We start from the raw sequence: 16,772 nt of genomic DNA, 5'->3' as shown, positions 1-16,772 counted from the left end.
CTACAAGGTGCTGTTTTTGAATACAGCATAACCAATACCTGAAGTCCAGAACTACATCAGCACCAGCCTCATTGATTTCCTCAGCAAATTTAAAGAGAGCACCATATGTGGCAAACAAAGGTCAAGCTCCCTGCCTTCCCAGAAGCTTACCAAGGAGACAGGCACAATGGTAATGACAATGAGTGTGATACTGCTGTGGTATAATAAAGAATATAATGTCTCTGATTTTTGTCCCTGGTTCCTGGCACAGAAAAACCTTGGAATTTCCTGAGCAACAGAAGTGTCTATGTTATGCTAATAAGGTGACTCAAATTGAGCCCCTAGATAGCTTCAGAATAGTGGGCTGGTCAGCAGAAAGACCAATCACATGATTAGAGGATTGGGCTTTTCCACCTCCAGGGAGGGGAGAGGTCTGGAGACTGAGTTCAGTCACATGACCAGTGATTTCATTTATTGTGCCTTTGGTGACGAAACCTCAATAAAAACTGTGGGCACTTAGGCTGGCGGGAGCTTCCTGGTTGGTGAACCTGTTGTGTGCCCAGAGTATGACTCACCCTCACTCCACAGGGAGAAGGCACCAAAGCTCTGTGTTGCCCCTAAAGGCTACATCCTATGTGTCTCTTCATTTGGCAGTTCCTGATCTCTATGCTTTCTGATAGAGCTGTAATTGTAAGTTTAGTGCTTTATAATAAAGCTGTAATTGTAAGTTTAGTGCTTTCCCAAGTTCTGTGGGTCCTTCTAGTGAATTACCAAACCTAAGGGAGTCATGGGAAACCCTGAATTTGTAACCAGTTGGTCAGAAGTATGGTTGGTCTGGGGACCCCCAAATGTGACTAGCAGTTGACATGAGGGCCATCTTGTTGAGAACTAGTAAGATGTTTTTCACTCACAGCAATTAACATCTGACAACAAATGTCTTCAGCTGGGTATCCTACAATTTAATTCAGTTCTCACACTAACTACCTGAGGAGTTAGCAACAGATCCCACAAGTTAAAGGCTCAGTCCCACAACACTACTCCGCCTTCCTCCACTTCAGATGCCAGTCAAAAGCCCAGTTTGTCACCATGCTTCTGACCAAACGGCTATAAATTGAAGGTTTCCACAACCCCCTCCTCGTATTTGATAATTTGCTATATTGGCACACAGCACTCAGGGAAACACTTTGCTTACGTTTATCAGTTTATCATAAAGGGTACAGTTGATCAGCCAGACTAAGAGGTACATAGGGCAAGGTCTGGCTGTGTCCCAAGCACAGGAGTGTCTGTCCCAGTGGACTTGAAGTGCGGCACCCTCCTGACACATGGAAGCTCTCTGAAGGCCATAGTTCAGGGGGTTTTATGGAGGTTCCATTACACAAGCATGGTTGATTAAATCATTGTGGCCATTTGTGGTTAACTCAATCTCCAGCCCCTCTCCCTTTGGGAGGCGGGCGTAAGGTAAGACTAAAACTTCCAAAGCTCTAATCACATGGTTGATTCATCTGGTAACCAGCCCTCACCCTCAAGCTATCTAGGAATCCACCAAAAGTCACCTCATTAGTATAAACTCAAGCATGGTTGAAAGGAGCTTATAATGAGTCACAAAAAACTCTTCTCACCACCAACGCTCAGGGAATTTTCCAAGGATTTTAGAAGCTCTTAGGCCAGGAACTAGGACAAGTCCAAACATTTATTTCTTGTTATATCGCCATATCGCAGGGACTGAGCCCATACACCTTTGGAGTCAGGTGCTAACTCCAGATAGTTAGCATCAGAATTGAATAAGTACAGCCAGCTGGGGGTGAAACACAACAGTTAAGGTGTAAGACCACCCAACCACCACGGTGAGAGTCCACAGAGTCTTTTTGGGTCACAGCAATTAATTAGGTGTGGTCTCCAACTGCAGTGAATTCAGGTTATTTGTAAACAGGTTTCTGAACTTTGAAACAGATTTCCCCATAGCAGCAGTGTTACAGTGGTGGTTCCAGTCTCAAACTGATCCACAAAATGTTATTCAGTTTATAACAAAAGTTTCCCCCAATTCTGTGAACTAAATAGAATCCTTTCAACAAAAAATCCATTTTCACTAATCAGCCAGAGTTGGGTTTTTGCCTTGTAATTAATAATCTTGTCTGATAAAGAAAGCATTCTGAGAACTTGTATCTCCTTTCCTCCCCAGCCCCGCCCCACAGAGGTCCTGCAGCCACAGCAACAGAAAAGGAATCATTTTTTCCCCTCCTTGAAACTGTTATTATTTATTTATTTGCGGTACGCGGGCCTCTCACTGTTGTGGCCTCTCCCGTCGCGGAGCACAGGCTCCGGACGCACAGGCTCAGCGGCCATGGCTTACGGCCCCAGCCGCTCTGCAGCATGTGGGATCTTCCGGGATCTTCCCAGACTGGGGCACGAACCCGTGTCCCCTGCATCGGCAGGCGAACTCTCAACCACGGTGCCACCAGGGAGGCCCAAAACTGTTATTCTTTTTAACCAAGCAACTTGACCAACAAACTTCTAGGAAACCAACTTACATATAGGAATCTTCATGCTGTGTAATTACAAGGATGGCTATAACTGTTTTCAGGAATGAAAAAAGGATGGGCTTCCCTGGAGGTCCAGTGGTTAAGGCTTTGTGCTTTCACGGTAGGGGGCATGGGTTTGATTCTTGGTTGGGGAAATAAAATCCCGCATGCTGCGCTGAGCAAAAAAAAAAAAAAGAAAAGAATGAAAATAGCAACAAATGGTCCCTCAAAAGGAGACCAGTTAAATTATACTTCAATGGAAATATACAAAAAGTAAAAAGAAGTATGAAAAGATACGGGAAATACATTGTTTTATGAAGAAGAAAGTTGAGAAGCAAAATATGTTTAATAGGATTCTCTAATAATATACGTTAGAATAGGCTTAGAAATAAACTGGAGGAATAATCCATTTCCAGTGGTGGCCTCTGAAATGTTGGGTTTATAAGGACTTAGAATTACTTCTTACAAGTGGGTTATTTTTGTAATCAGAAAGAAAAAAAAAAAGAATCCATATTTCTCCCTCTGCTCCTGACCTGCACACAATGTACTGATGAATCATAGTCAGATTTTTATACTTGCTGAATGCTTTGTATGCCTTATTAGTTGAGTGATCTATAGCATAATATATTTTTTATTTTTTACCCTATTTTTTTATTTTATTGAAGCATAATTTACAAACAAAGCAGCTCTTTTAAGTGCACAGTACAATTTTGACATCTGTAATTATGACTACAATCAAGATACAGAGAGTTTCAATCATTCTTTTCTCAATCCACACCCTCACCCAACACCTGGCAGCCCATATCATGCTTTATATACTGCAGAGTGAAATTTCATATAAGTGGAATCATACAGTATGTCCACTTCTGTGTCCGGCTTCTTTCACTCAGCATAATGTTTTGAATTTTTTTTTTGTTTGTTTGTTTTTAATTTAGTTTTGGCTTCGTTGCTGAGCGCAGGCTTTCTCTAGTTGTGGTGAGCGGGGGCTACTCTTCGTTGCGATGTGGGGGCTTCTCACTGCGGTGGCTTCTGTTTTTGCAGAGCACGGGCTCTAGGAGCCCAGGCTTCAGTAGTTGCAGCACACAGGCTCAGTAGTTGTGGCTCACAGACTCTAGAGCGCAGGCTCAGCAGTTGTGGTACACAGGCTTAGTTGCTCGGCAGCATGTGGGATCTTCCCGGACCAGGGCTCAAACCTGTGTCCCCTGCGTTGGCAGGTGGATTATTAACCACTGGGCCACCAGGGAAGTCCCAGCATAACGTTTTTGAAGTTCACCTATGCTATTGATCATATCAATAAAATATTCCGTTTTATTGTCTAGTAGCTTTCCAGCATATGGATATACCACAATTTGTGTTGATAGAATTGATTCCTGTTTTTAACTAATACAGATAAAACTGCAGTGAACATTCTGTACAAGCATTTTGGGAGGACATATGTTTTTATTTCTCTTGGATTAACACTGAGGAGTGGAATTACTGGACCACATGGTAAGCCTGTGTTTTAATTTTATAAGAAACTGCCAAACTGTTTTCCCAAAGTGATTGTACCATTTAAGATTCCCACCGGCAGTGTATGAGAGTTCCAGTTGTTCCACATACATGCCAACTTGGTATAAATATATTTTGAATAAATAAACAAAAGAATAGCACTCCTATCTCCTGGGAATAACTAGCTTTCTTCCCCTGCATGGGTGACCCAGAAGTTCCTCTGAATTCAGAATTTACAGTGGGAGGCATCATCCATGGTAGCAAAGAATAAATTAGAAATAATGACAAGCTCAAAAGTTCACTTAACTCCCTGGGTTGCCTTGCTTTTACTGGCCTGTACCCAACAGCAGAAATTTTAAAAAGTTTATCAAACATTTTATTTCCGACCAAAAGAGGCAGGCAAGTGTGTGGTGATTACAGCAGCAGCAGAAAGGATTTAGGTGAGACTTTTTACTAGGAGACAAATCTGTAGAAGAGGATTAGATGCAGTTCCCCTTAGGCAGTGTTTCTCCAACTATAGTTTAAGAAACATCCCCCTACCTCCCACCCACTTGCACCAGAATCATTTGAGGGCTTGTTAAAAAATTTAAATGTCTGATCCCAGACTACCCCTCGTCTCTCATACCTGCAAACACAACCTGGATTTACAGAATCTGAACTTGGGGGAGCATGGCCTGAACTTTTCCCTTCTTGGCTCAGGCAGATTCAGCATTGACTGGAGTGGAATTTTGATAAAGCCCTCAGGATAGGTGTTGCCTTACTCTTCCCTGATCTGCCAAACTCAAGTCCCAGCCCGGATGGGGAAGGCGATCCCTCTCTTCTAGCTAAAGCTGTCACTACTCAGTCTGAGAAGCCAGAATGGACTTCCTCCTCCCCAACACTTCCCTGAAGCCCCAGATCACACACAAACACACCCCATCCTCTGCTCCTCTCAGCCTCAGCCCCTGCTCAAGGTTAGGGGTTTGCCTAACTGAATGAGGCGTTTCCTTGAGTCTCTAGCCAACACCGTCTCTCTTCCCTTCCTCCCCCGTGTACTTCCCAGCCGCTGTCTGGAGTCACATATTCCTGGCCTGGTGCCTCGCACAGACTCTGACATATAGGAGGCACTCAATTCATACTTGCAGAATTGCATCAAGGTGTTCCTGACGGTCTTCTCTGTTTTGTAGTGGTTGATGGTTTTCTTTATGGACTGCTTCATATGAAAATATTAAAAGGTAGGTTTGCTTTCGTTTGGCCAAAATCAAATTTGTTTTCATTGAATTGAATTCCGTTTTATTCTCAGGCATCCTATTTTACTTCCCTCAGTTCTTCCCCAGCTCCATCCATTTTCAGGTCCCTGGTCCCACTTGCCTGCATGCTTAATCTTTCTGGCACTTTTTCAGATACAGTGAAGGGCAACTCTGGCAGTGAGCATATACCTTCTTCCTCTCCACCCATCTTCTTGAATACCTCTGGAGGAAGGGACTAATATAGTTTTTTTTTTAATTGGAGTCTAGTTGATTTATAATGTTGTGCCAATCTCTGCTGTACAGCAAAGTGACTCAGTTATACACATATATATACTTTTTTTTTTTTGGCCGCACCGCATGGTATGCAGGATCTCAGTTCCCTTCCATGAGATTGGATATCGTCCCCTGTGCTATACAGTAGGACCTTGTTGTTTATGGGACTAATAGAGGTTTTATTTTTTTAGCTGCATTGAGTCTTCGTTGCTGTGCACAGGCTTTCTCTAGTTGCGACGAGCGGTGGCGTCTCTTCTTGTGGAGCACGGGCTCTAGGAGCGTGGGCTTCAGTAGTTGTGGCACACAGGCTCAGTAGTTGTGGCACGCAGGCTCAGTAGTTGTGGCTTGTGAGCTGTAGAGCACAGGCTCAGTAGTTGTGGCACATGGGCTTACTTGCTCCGCGGCATGTGGGATCTTCCCAGACCAGGGCTGGGGATTCTTAACCACTGAGCCACCAGGGAAGCCCTGGGACTCATATAGTTTTGATTTGTTTTATTTGTATTGGGGTATATGACACACAATAAAGTGCAGAAATATTAAGGGTATAGAGCAATGAATTTTTCATAACAGCTTTCTTGAGATATAATTTACGTATCATACAGTTCACCCAGTTAAACATTTTAGTGGTGCTTAGTATATTCAGAGTTGTGCAACAGTCTAATTTTAGGATATTTTTGCCACCCCAAAAAGAACATTTGAGCTCATGAGTAGTCACTCCCTATTTCTCCCTCATCTCCACTCTGGGCCTGGCAACCACTATTCTACTCTCTGTCTCCATGGATTTACCCATGATGGACATTCATATGAATGGAGTCAGACAATATGTACTTTAAAAATATATATATATGTATTTATTTATTTTCTTATTTGGCTGCATTGGGTCTTAGTTGTGGCATGTGGGATCTAGTTCCCTGACCAGGGTTCAAACCCTGGACCCCTGCATTGGGAGCGCAGAGTCTTAGGTCACTGGACCACCAGGGAAGTCCAACATGTACATTTTTGTGACTGGCTTCTTTCACTTAGCATGATGTTTTTAAGGTTTATTCATGTTGTAGCACGGATCAATACTTCATTTCTTTTTTACTGCCGAATGATATTCTTTTATAATGGATATACCACATTCTGTTTTTCCAGTCATCAGTTGATGGACATTTGGGCTTGTTATGAGCTGAAATGTGTCCTTCAAAAATTCATATGTTGAAAGCACAGGAAACTATACTCAATATCTTGTAATAACGTATAATTGAAAAGAATCTAAAAAAGAATACATATATATATATATAACTGAATCACTTTGCTATACACCTGAAATTAACACAACATTGTAAGTCATCCTTGTTTCAATAAAATTTTTTTTAAAATTTATATGTTGAAGTCCTGATTTCAAGTACCTAAGAATGTGATGTATTTGGAGACAGGGTCTTTAAAGAGGTAATTAAGTAAAATAAGGTAATTAAGTAAAATGAGTCATATTGGGCTCTAATCCGATATGACTGGTTTCCTTCGAACAAGAGGAAATTAGGACACAGACGCACAGAGAGAAGACTATGTTAAGATACAAGCCAGTGAGAAAGGCCAATGAGAGAAGCCTCAGAAGAAACCAACTCTGTTGACACTTTGTATCTCTGACTTCTAGCCTCCAGAATTGTGAGAAAATAAATTTCTATTTTTTAAGGCACCTAGTCTGTGGTACTTTTTTATAGCAGCCATAGCAAACTAATAAAGTGTTGTTTCCACCTTTTGGCTACTATGATTAATGCTGCTACGAACATTTATATGCAGGTTTTTGTGTAGACATATGTTCTCATTTTGCTAGGAGAAATTCCACCTAGGATGGGAGTTTGCACAATGAATTTTTACATATGTATACATGCATGTGACCACCACCCAGATGAAGAAATAGAATATTTCCAGCACCAGTAAGTTCTTTTAGGCTCCTTCCCTGTATGACCCAATTCCCTATTCCTACAAGATAACCAGTCTTCTGACTTCTATCATTTAAGAATAAGTTGTGTGGGACTTCCCTGGTGGCGCAGTGGTTGAGAGTCCACCTGCCGATGCAGGGGACACGGGTTCGTGCCCCGGTCCGGGAGGATCCCACATGCCGCGGAGCGGCTGGACCCGTGAGCCATGGCCGCTGAGCCTGCGCGTCCGGAGCCTGTGCTCCGCAACGGGAAAGGCCACAACAGTGAGAGGCCCGCGTACCGCAAAAAAATAATAATAATAAAAATAAAAAAATTTAAAAAAAGAATAAGTTGTGTGTTCTCACCGCAGAAAGGAAATAATTGTGTGAGGTGATAGAGGTGTTAGCTAATGCTGAGGTAGTAATCATATTGCAATATATGAATGTATCAAATCAAATCAACATGTTGTACACCTTAAATTTACTCAATAATTTATGTCAATTATATCTCAAATAAACAAATAAATAAGAATAAGTTTTGCCTGTTCCTGAACATCCTGTAAATAGAATAATACATTATGGGGACTTCCCTGGCGGTCCAGTGGTTAAGACTCTGTGCTCCCAATGCAGGGACCATGGGTTCAATCCCTGGTCATCCCTGGTCAGGGAACTGAGATCCCACATGCCACATGGCACAGCCAAAAAACAAAAAAAAAACAAAAACCAGAATAATACATTATATAGTCTTTTGTATCTGACTTATTTCATGCAATATTTGATTCTTATATTCACTCATGTTCTTGCATATAGCCTTAGTTTGTTCATTTTCATTTCTGTATAGTATTCCAAATAAATTGTGAGCATATCACAATTTATTAACTCATTCTACAGTGATGAACATTTGGTTTGTTTCTGTTCCACCCAAGAATGAATATTCTAGTTCTTGGTTAGATATGACAGTTATTTCTGTTAGATATACCCCCAAGAGTGGAATTGCTGGGCAGGGCTGTAGGGTATGCATTTATTTAGTTTTTGGTTATTAAAAGTTCCAGCCATCCATGTATTCATAAATATCTCCAGCTCTCATGAATTGGTGATTCTCAAGTATTTAATAGTTAGCCCTTGCTTTTTTTTCCCCACTAGCCTATTAATTTCCACCTATGAGTTTTGGGTTCTATCTTCTATTTCTCAATGACCCCAGGGGTTGATCCATTAGCTGGTCCCCTTATGATGACCCAGATGGGTTTAGACAATTGACAAGCTAGGAAGGGGATATAAGGCCTCTGCCAGGGAGTAAGGGAGAGGTTGCTATTAGCAATGACTTTGTTTTGTTTTCTTTTGGCTGTGCTGTGCAGCTTGTGGGATCTTAGTTCCCCATCCAGGGCTTGAAACCCAGCCCTTGTCAGTAAAAGTCCAGAGTCCTAACCACTGGACCACCAGGGAATTCCCGGGGGGTTGCTATTAGGTTGTCAACCCAGTGTCTGCTATAGGAAAGGCACTCATCATACACACTAACCCTGTTGATGGAGGTAGAACTTTCAGGGCAGTCCTTAAAAAATCCATTTTGTTTGATATTTTGCACATAGTCACAAGTATATTCATCTATTACTGGAGAAATACTTGTGAAACCACTGCTAGAAAACAGTTTCCTAATCGAGGTACCAGGCCCTGAAACATGCTATGTGTATGTCCTCAGGCTCTGTAATGTTTACATTATTTTGTCAATTCTGAAGCAGGAGGCTAGGAAACTAGCTGACTTCTGGGGGCTCATACATATTCATAAGGAGAATGGAGATTGGACCTGAGTCCCCAGAGCATGCTGGGAAATTTTCCAGACCTCCTGGTTACTAGGCAGAATTCCCAGGAGCTGCTGCTCTTGCCTCCTTGCTTCCTCATCCCTCAGATGCTTGCACAGGGCCCTTCTGGTTCCAGAGGAGACTTATTAGGCTTACTTGCATCATAGTCTGATTATCCAGAAAAGCTCTCAGCTCTCTTACCCCATGCTGCCTAAGAAAGTACTTTCCATTTCCCAGGGGGAAGAACATTAATGCATCATCACTGTTTTTCAAAGGGTGGTTTGATGACTGGCAGAATTAGCGTCATTGGGGGAGACGGGGAAAATCTGCTTGTTAAAATGCAGATTTTCAGGCCCACTTCACACCTACTGGATAAATGGGTAAATATTTCTGTGGCAGCATCCCAGAATGTTCATTTTAGAAGTTTGTGGGTGATTTTTGTGCTCAGTGAACTTGGAGAACCCTCTGGCTTAAGTGATCAATTAAAGGAAAATTAACAACATACACACATTCTTGAAACTATATCCAGTCCCAACCACCTGCTCTCCACAAAGTGAATATCTTGCAGTTCTACCCACCAACTCCGTCCCTGCCAGCACTTCAAAAACACTGTTTCTTTCTGCTACAACCTGTCAGACTTCCCTCATCCTTTAAGGCTTGGCTTTGATTTCACATATTCCAAGAAGCCTTCTAAGAACTCTGGGTAAGGTTCCCCTCCTCTTGCCACCACTGCCTACTGTGATTACCTAATCAGAGCCCCTAGAAAGCTACAGTATTGTTGCCTGAGGAGGTGCCTGTCTGTCCCATTAAACTGAACCAGCTCCTCTAAGGCATGTCTGGTACCTAGCATAGAACGGCACCCAGTAGGCACTCAACAAATGTTGAATAAAGAGAAGAATTATCTATTATAATTTGTGATTTTTGTGCCCATTTAAGAAATCCTTGCCTACCCCATGGTCACAAAGATATTCTATGTCTTCTTCTAGAAGCCTTATTGTTTTACTTTTTTACATTTAATTCTATGACCCATCTTGAGTTAATATTTGTGTATGGTCTGAGGAAGGGGTAAAGGGTTTTTTGTTTTTGTTTTCCTGTTTTTTCCACACCTGGGCATGTGAGATCTTAGTCCACGATCAGGAATCGAACCCATGCTCCCTGCGGTGGAAATGTGGAGTCCCAACCACTGGACCACCAGGGAAGTCCCGGGTTTTTTGTTTTTTAAGAGATATCTTGTTGCTCCATTTACTGGGGAGCCGGGGAGGGGGGGATTTCTTTCTTCCATTGAATTGCACTTGGGCCTTTGTCATAAATCCAAGGATATGTAGGAGGCTGTATCTGGACTCTCTGTCCTACTAATCTATTTGTCTATCTTAGGCCAATACCACACTGTCTTAATGACTGCGGCTTTATGGTACGTCTTGAAATCTGGTAATGTTAAGTCCTCCTACTCTGTTCCTCTTTTTTTGAGATTTATCTTGACGATTATAGGTCATTTGCATATAAATTTTAGAATCAGTTTGTGAGTTTTAATCTCTTACCTTTTATGCTTTATCTTAACCAGAGAACTCCATCTTTCTAAATCAAAGACCACCTTCTTGGCATCCAGCAGGCAAATGCAGCCGACAAGGCTCTCCCCAGAGTTCAGCAACTCAGAGGCTGTATAGAGAAAGTTGACTCAGAACACAGACTCCAGCCAGCTCTGCAGATTCTTTATTTGTGGCCTCCAGCTTTGACCTGCCCTTGAAAGGAGCCTGCAAACTGTTCCATGACTAGACAGAAATGCATATGGAATTTATTATATGATAAAGATGGCATTGTGTGCTTTGTGAAAAAGATGGATTATTCAATAAATATGGTTTGAAGCAACGGGAAAGGATAAAATTGGAACCCTACCTCATTATTCACACTGAATAAAATTCCAAACAGATAAAAGATATAAATGTTAAAAATGAAACCACAAAAATACTAGAATTTGGGGACTTCCCTGGTGGTGCAGTGGTTAAGAATCTGCCTGCCAATTCAGGGGCACGGGTTCGATCCCTGGTCCGGGAAGATCCCACATGCCGTGGAGCAACTAGGCCCATGCTCCACAGCTACTGAGCCTGTGCTCTAGAGCCCACGAACCACAACTACTGAGTCCACGTGCCATAACTGCTGAGGCCCACATGACTAGAGCCTGTGCTCTACAACAAGAGAAGCCACGGCAATGAGAAGCCCGCGCACCGCAACGTAGAGTAGCCCCTGCTTGACACAACTAGAGAAAGCCTGCACGCAGCAATGAAGACCCAACGCAGCCAATAAATAAATTAAAAAATAATTTAAAAAAATACTAGAATTCGTAAAGTAATTTAAAAATAATATTGGGGTAGGAAAAGCCTGAAAAAAATAAAACATTTTCTCATTGCAAACCCTGCCCCTGTATCCCAAAAGTCAAAAGGCAAACAATACACTGGAAAAAAATATTTGAAACACCTATTTATGGCATAAGGTTAATTTCCTTAGTATATAAAGGGTGACTATAAATTAATAAGAAAAGTCTGACAAACTGAAAAAAAAAGGCCAAAGGACATGACCAGATTGATAAAAGTAAATGAATTACAAATTGATCTTTAATAGATTAAAATATGCTAGGTATCATTCATAACCTGAGAAACATGAATTAGAATTATACTGAGATGTCATTTTTCACTATGAGATTGTCAAAGATAAAGATAAAACTTTGAGAGCACACTGTGTTGGCAACGGAAACTGGAGTTTTCACACACTGGTTGTGAGAATGCAAATTGATACAACCTTTGTGAGGTGAAATTAGAGAATATTTACCCAATATTAGGTTAAAAAAACAACTTTTCTATAAATAGTATGATAACATTTATGGAAATTTTAAAGGAAACAAAATTATCATATATTGTTTATGGATACATACACATGCAATAAAAATATTAAAACATAGAAGGAAGGACACTGGCTAATAGCAGAATACTAGCTATTTCTGGAGAGGCAGGGAGGTGAGGAGATGCAGAAATGTACCTGCAGTATCAAGTCTATGCTTATAAAATGTAACATTTGTTAGACCTGTGTGATATGCACGCATTGTTATTATTCTATTTACTTTTACAGATTTTGAAACATTGCATAATTTTTTATTGTACTTTTTTTTTTTTTGTCTGTGCTGGGTCTTCATTGTGGCGTGCGGGCTGTTTGTTGCGGGCTTCTCTAGTTGTGGCTCTTGGGCTCCAGAGTGCACGGGCTCAGTAGTTGAGGCACGCGGGCTTTTCTCTAGTTGCAGCATGCAGGTTTAGTTGCCCCGCGGCACGTGGGATCTTAGTTCCCCAACCAGGGATCGAACCTGAGTCCCCTGCATTGGAAGGCAGATTCTTTTGCGGTACGCGGGTCTCTCACTGTTGTGGCCTCTCCCGTTGCGGACGGAGCACAGGCTGAGGACGCGCAGGCTCAGCGGCCATGGCTCACGGGCCCAGCCGCTCCGCGGCATGTGGGATCTTCCCGGACCGGGGCACGAACCCGTGTCCCCTGCATCGGCAGGCGGACTCTCAACCACTGCGCCACCAGGGAAGCCCTGGAAGGCAGATTCTTAACCACTGGACCACCAGGGAAGTTTCCAAACATTTCATAATTTTTTAAGTTAGGAAATATAGCTTATAGAGGGATATTATTAGGGTGATGTAAATGTTCCAAAATTAAACTATTAGAATGGTTGCACAACTTGGTCAAAATGTAGTAAAGTATCATTGAATTGTGCACTTGAAACGAGTGAATTTTATGGTATGTAAATAACACTTCAATAAAGTTGAGTATAAAGATTATAAAGATATAGGGAATTCCCTGGCGGTCCAGTGGTTAGGACCCTGTGCTTCACTGCTGGTGTGAGGAGGTTCAATCCCAGGTCGCGGAACTAAGATCCCACAAGCCGCGCAGCCAAAAAATAAATAAATAAATAAATATATATATACACACACATATATAATATTGCTTACAAAAATATTTGCTACGTTTTATTTTTAAAAAAACAATTAAAATGAGATCCTTCTGGTACAAAAGTGGCCTAGGCAATTTAGCACTCATATGCCACCTGGTGGACAGACTTGGATAAAATTCCTTCCTTGGTGTTCTGAAGTATCAGGAGGTGATTTCTGCAGTTTTAACAGAAGGGAGTAATAATACTAACATTAAAGATAATAATAGTACATAACTGTTGTTGAATGCTTTCTTTCTGCCTGTTTCTTTGCATGGACATTTATTCTTCCCCTCAACCCTATGAAGTAGGTCCTTTTATCATCATAATTTTACAAATGCAGAAACTGAGGCTCAGAGATGTTCAGTCACTTGCTTAGGATCACACAGCTGATAAATGTCAGAGCCCAGATTTGGACCGAAGTCTGTTTGATTTCAAAGCCAGAGTTGCTGTTTATTCTATTGTCAAAAGTGCAGGAAATCTGGACTTCCCCGGTGGTCTAGTGGTTAAGACTCGGCACTTCCGCTGCAGGGGGCACGGTTCCATCCCTGGTCAGGTAGGTTCCACACACACACACACATACACACACAAAAGTGCAGGAAATCAACCATGAAAACTATGAAATATGTCACTGTTCTGTTTATTCTGTGGAGGGTTAGGTATTGGATCAAGGTGGAAAAGAAAAAAGAAAAACAAAGAAAAACTGGAAAAGTCATCGAGTGGAGATACCCAAAACCACTATATCCAAGTAATGCAATTCCCTGCCCTGTGTCCCCCAGCTACTGGCACAATGCACCTGTGTGCCTAAGATGCTCGTGAGCAAGAGAGTTTCTCACCAGAGCAAATCTGCCACCACATAGGACAAGAATAAAGGACTTGGTCCCCTGTTCTAAGTCAATGAAATGGAAACCACTATATAATGAACATCTGTTGTATACCAAGCATTTTTCCATAATGTCAGCTCTAATGTACAGTAAGAAGGATAGGTTCTTGGCTTCTTTGGGGGGTCCTCTCATTTGTTACCTGAAATGATTCAGGCCAAAGGGTGTGGAAGCTGCCTCCCAGGGAGCAGGTAAGGACAGGCCCAGAGCCAAGTGACTGCTTCAGCCTTAGTTTCTGAGGACAAGGGGTAAGAATAAGAAAAGAGAAAGGCCCATTCATTTTGCTTGAATGCCAAACAGGCTTTCACGGTGGAGGGAAACATACTCCACCCAGAACGGTGACTCAAGGATCTAGAGGTCTCTGTTAGGTAGGTCCATAAGGCTCTGGCCCTGCCAAGTTCAGGGAACAGGGTGAAAAGTGTCAGCATTCCTCTGGGGCCAGGCCATCAAAGGTAACCTAAGAACATATCTAAGTAACCACAGTCCTGGCCAGGAGCCTCGTATGTGCCCCCTTTAAGGTGCTGTATTTTTCCATTCTGGGAAATTCTTGAAACTCAGGTAACTCATCGGCTCTTTCGCTTGTACCATAGATGAACCCCATGTCTCCTCCCACCTCTCCGCTTTCCAAGCCCAACCTCAGCCCGGTCCTACCTGGCCACATCACCTCAGAGCAAGCCTGGGGTCAGCTTACTGGAGGCTCCTGACCTTCATTCTTTTTTTTTTTTTTTAAGATATGTAAGATACATTTATATAATAAGTGTAATGAAGAACATACTACAGGATAATGGGATACAGTGACGGGGGTGGGGAGGTGGGGTGGACTGGGGGTGGCACTTTAGACTTGATCAGTATACACAGCCTTGGGAGGAGGTTGACTTTTTTTTTTTTTAATTTATTTTTGGCTACATTGCTGACCTTCATTCTTTTTGGTTAGCATGATTTTGGGAGCATGGTGTTCTCCCTGGGATACGGTTGCCAGATTTAGCAAATAAATATACAGAACACCTGAGCACCTGAATCTAGTATAATATTGTAAATCAACCATGCCTCAATTTAAAAAATATAGGACACCTGGCTAAATGTGATTTTTTTCAGATAAACAGTGAATATCGTTTTAGTGTAAGTATGCCCCAAATATTGCATCATATTTTATCTGACGACTCTACCCTGTGGGTATTTATTTATTTATCACCCTGGGAGTATTTATTTATTTATTTAATTTTTATTGGAGTATTGTTGCTTTACAATGTTGTGTTAGTTTCTACTGTACAGCAAAGTGAATCAGCTGTACGTATACATATATCCCCTCTTTTTTGGATTTCCATCCCATTTAGGTCAACACAGAGCACTGAATAGAGTTTCCTGTGCTATACAGTAGGGTCTCATTAGTTATCTATTCTATACATAGTATCAATAGTGTACATGTATCAATCCCAATTACCCTGGGAGTATTTAGATGGCTTCCATTATTCTAGAGCAGGGGTTGGCAAAATTTTTCTGTAAAGGGTCAGGTAGTAAATATTTTAACCTTCTGGGCAATATGGTCTCTGTTGCAACTACTCAGTTCTGCAGCTGCAGCACCAAAGCAAACACACACAATGCATAAATGAATGGGCATAGTTGTGTTCTATAAAGTTTTACTTATGGACACTGACCTCTGAACTTTATGTAACTTTCACGTGCTGTGAAATATTATTCTTCTTTTGATTATTTTTCCCCAACCATTTAATAATGTAAAAATCATTCTTGGCTCACGGGCTGTACAAAAACAGTAGTAAGCTAGATTTGGCCTGTGGGTCATAATTTGCCCACTTCTGACCTAAAGCAGAAGAATGAAACTTTTGTCTGAATTCAGATCACAAGAGGATTTGTAAAGACACAGATTGCTGGGCCCCACTCCCAGAGTGTTTGATTCAGTAGGTCTGGGGTAGAGCCTAATAATCTGTGGTTCTACCAAGTCCCCAGGTGATGCTGATGTTGCTGATCAGGGACCGTGCCTTGAGAACCACTGATCTGGGAAGGAACTTCCCCCAATGCCAAGCTCTCTATCTGGGGTATTTTAAAACCTCCTCAGCCTTAGGAAGGATTTTCCATGATGATCACAGATTATAGATTCATTGGAGGGACCCCCACCCCCACCCCCCAACCATCCCCATTCTCGATGAGAATTTCTCTGTGCACCTTGCTTCCAGGATTTTCTCTTTCAGCTAGCCTCAGGACAGAATTGGGATGAGAATTTCCGGTGCATCTGGTTTAAAAAAAAAAAAAGCCCCCCACCCCATTATTAAAAAATGCATTTAAAAATCTTTTATTTTGGAATAATTTTAGTCTTACAGAAAAGTTGAAAAGAGGGTAGAGAAAGTTTTCATATACTCCTCAACCAGTTTCCCTTAACGTTAACATCTTATATTACCATAGTACAGTTATCAAAGTAAGAAACCAACATTAGCACAATATTATTAACTAAACTCTAGACTTTATTTGAATTTCAACTGTTTTTCCACTGATGCCCTTTCTTCTGTCCCAGGATACCAACCAAGATATCACATTACATTTAGTTGTCATGTCTCCTTAGACATCCCTGGTCTGTAACAGTTTCTCATTGTTTATTTTTCATGACCTTGACAATCTTGAAGGGTACTTGTCAGAATGTCACTCAATTTGATTTTTTTGATGTTTTCCTTATGACTAGTCTGGGTTTATGGGTTTTCCAGAAAAAATACTACAAAAG

The sequence above is a fragment of the Lagenorhynchus albirostris genome, chromosome 14 (genome assembly GCF_949774975.1).
Source record: "Lagenorhynchus albirostris chromosome 14, mLagAlb1.1, whole genome shotgun sequence".
Lineage (NCBI taxonomy): Eukaryota > Metazoa > Chordata > Mammalia > Artiodactyla > Delphinidae > Lagenorhynchus > Lagenorhynchus albirostris.
This window is presented reverse-complemented; position numbering follows the sequence as displayed.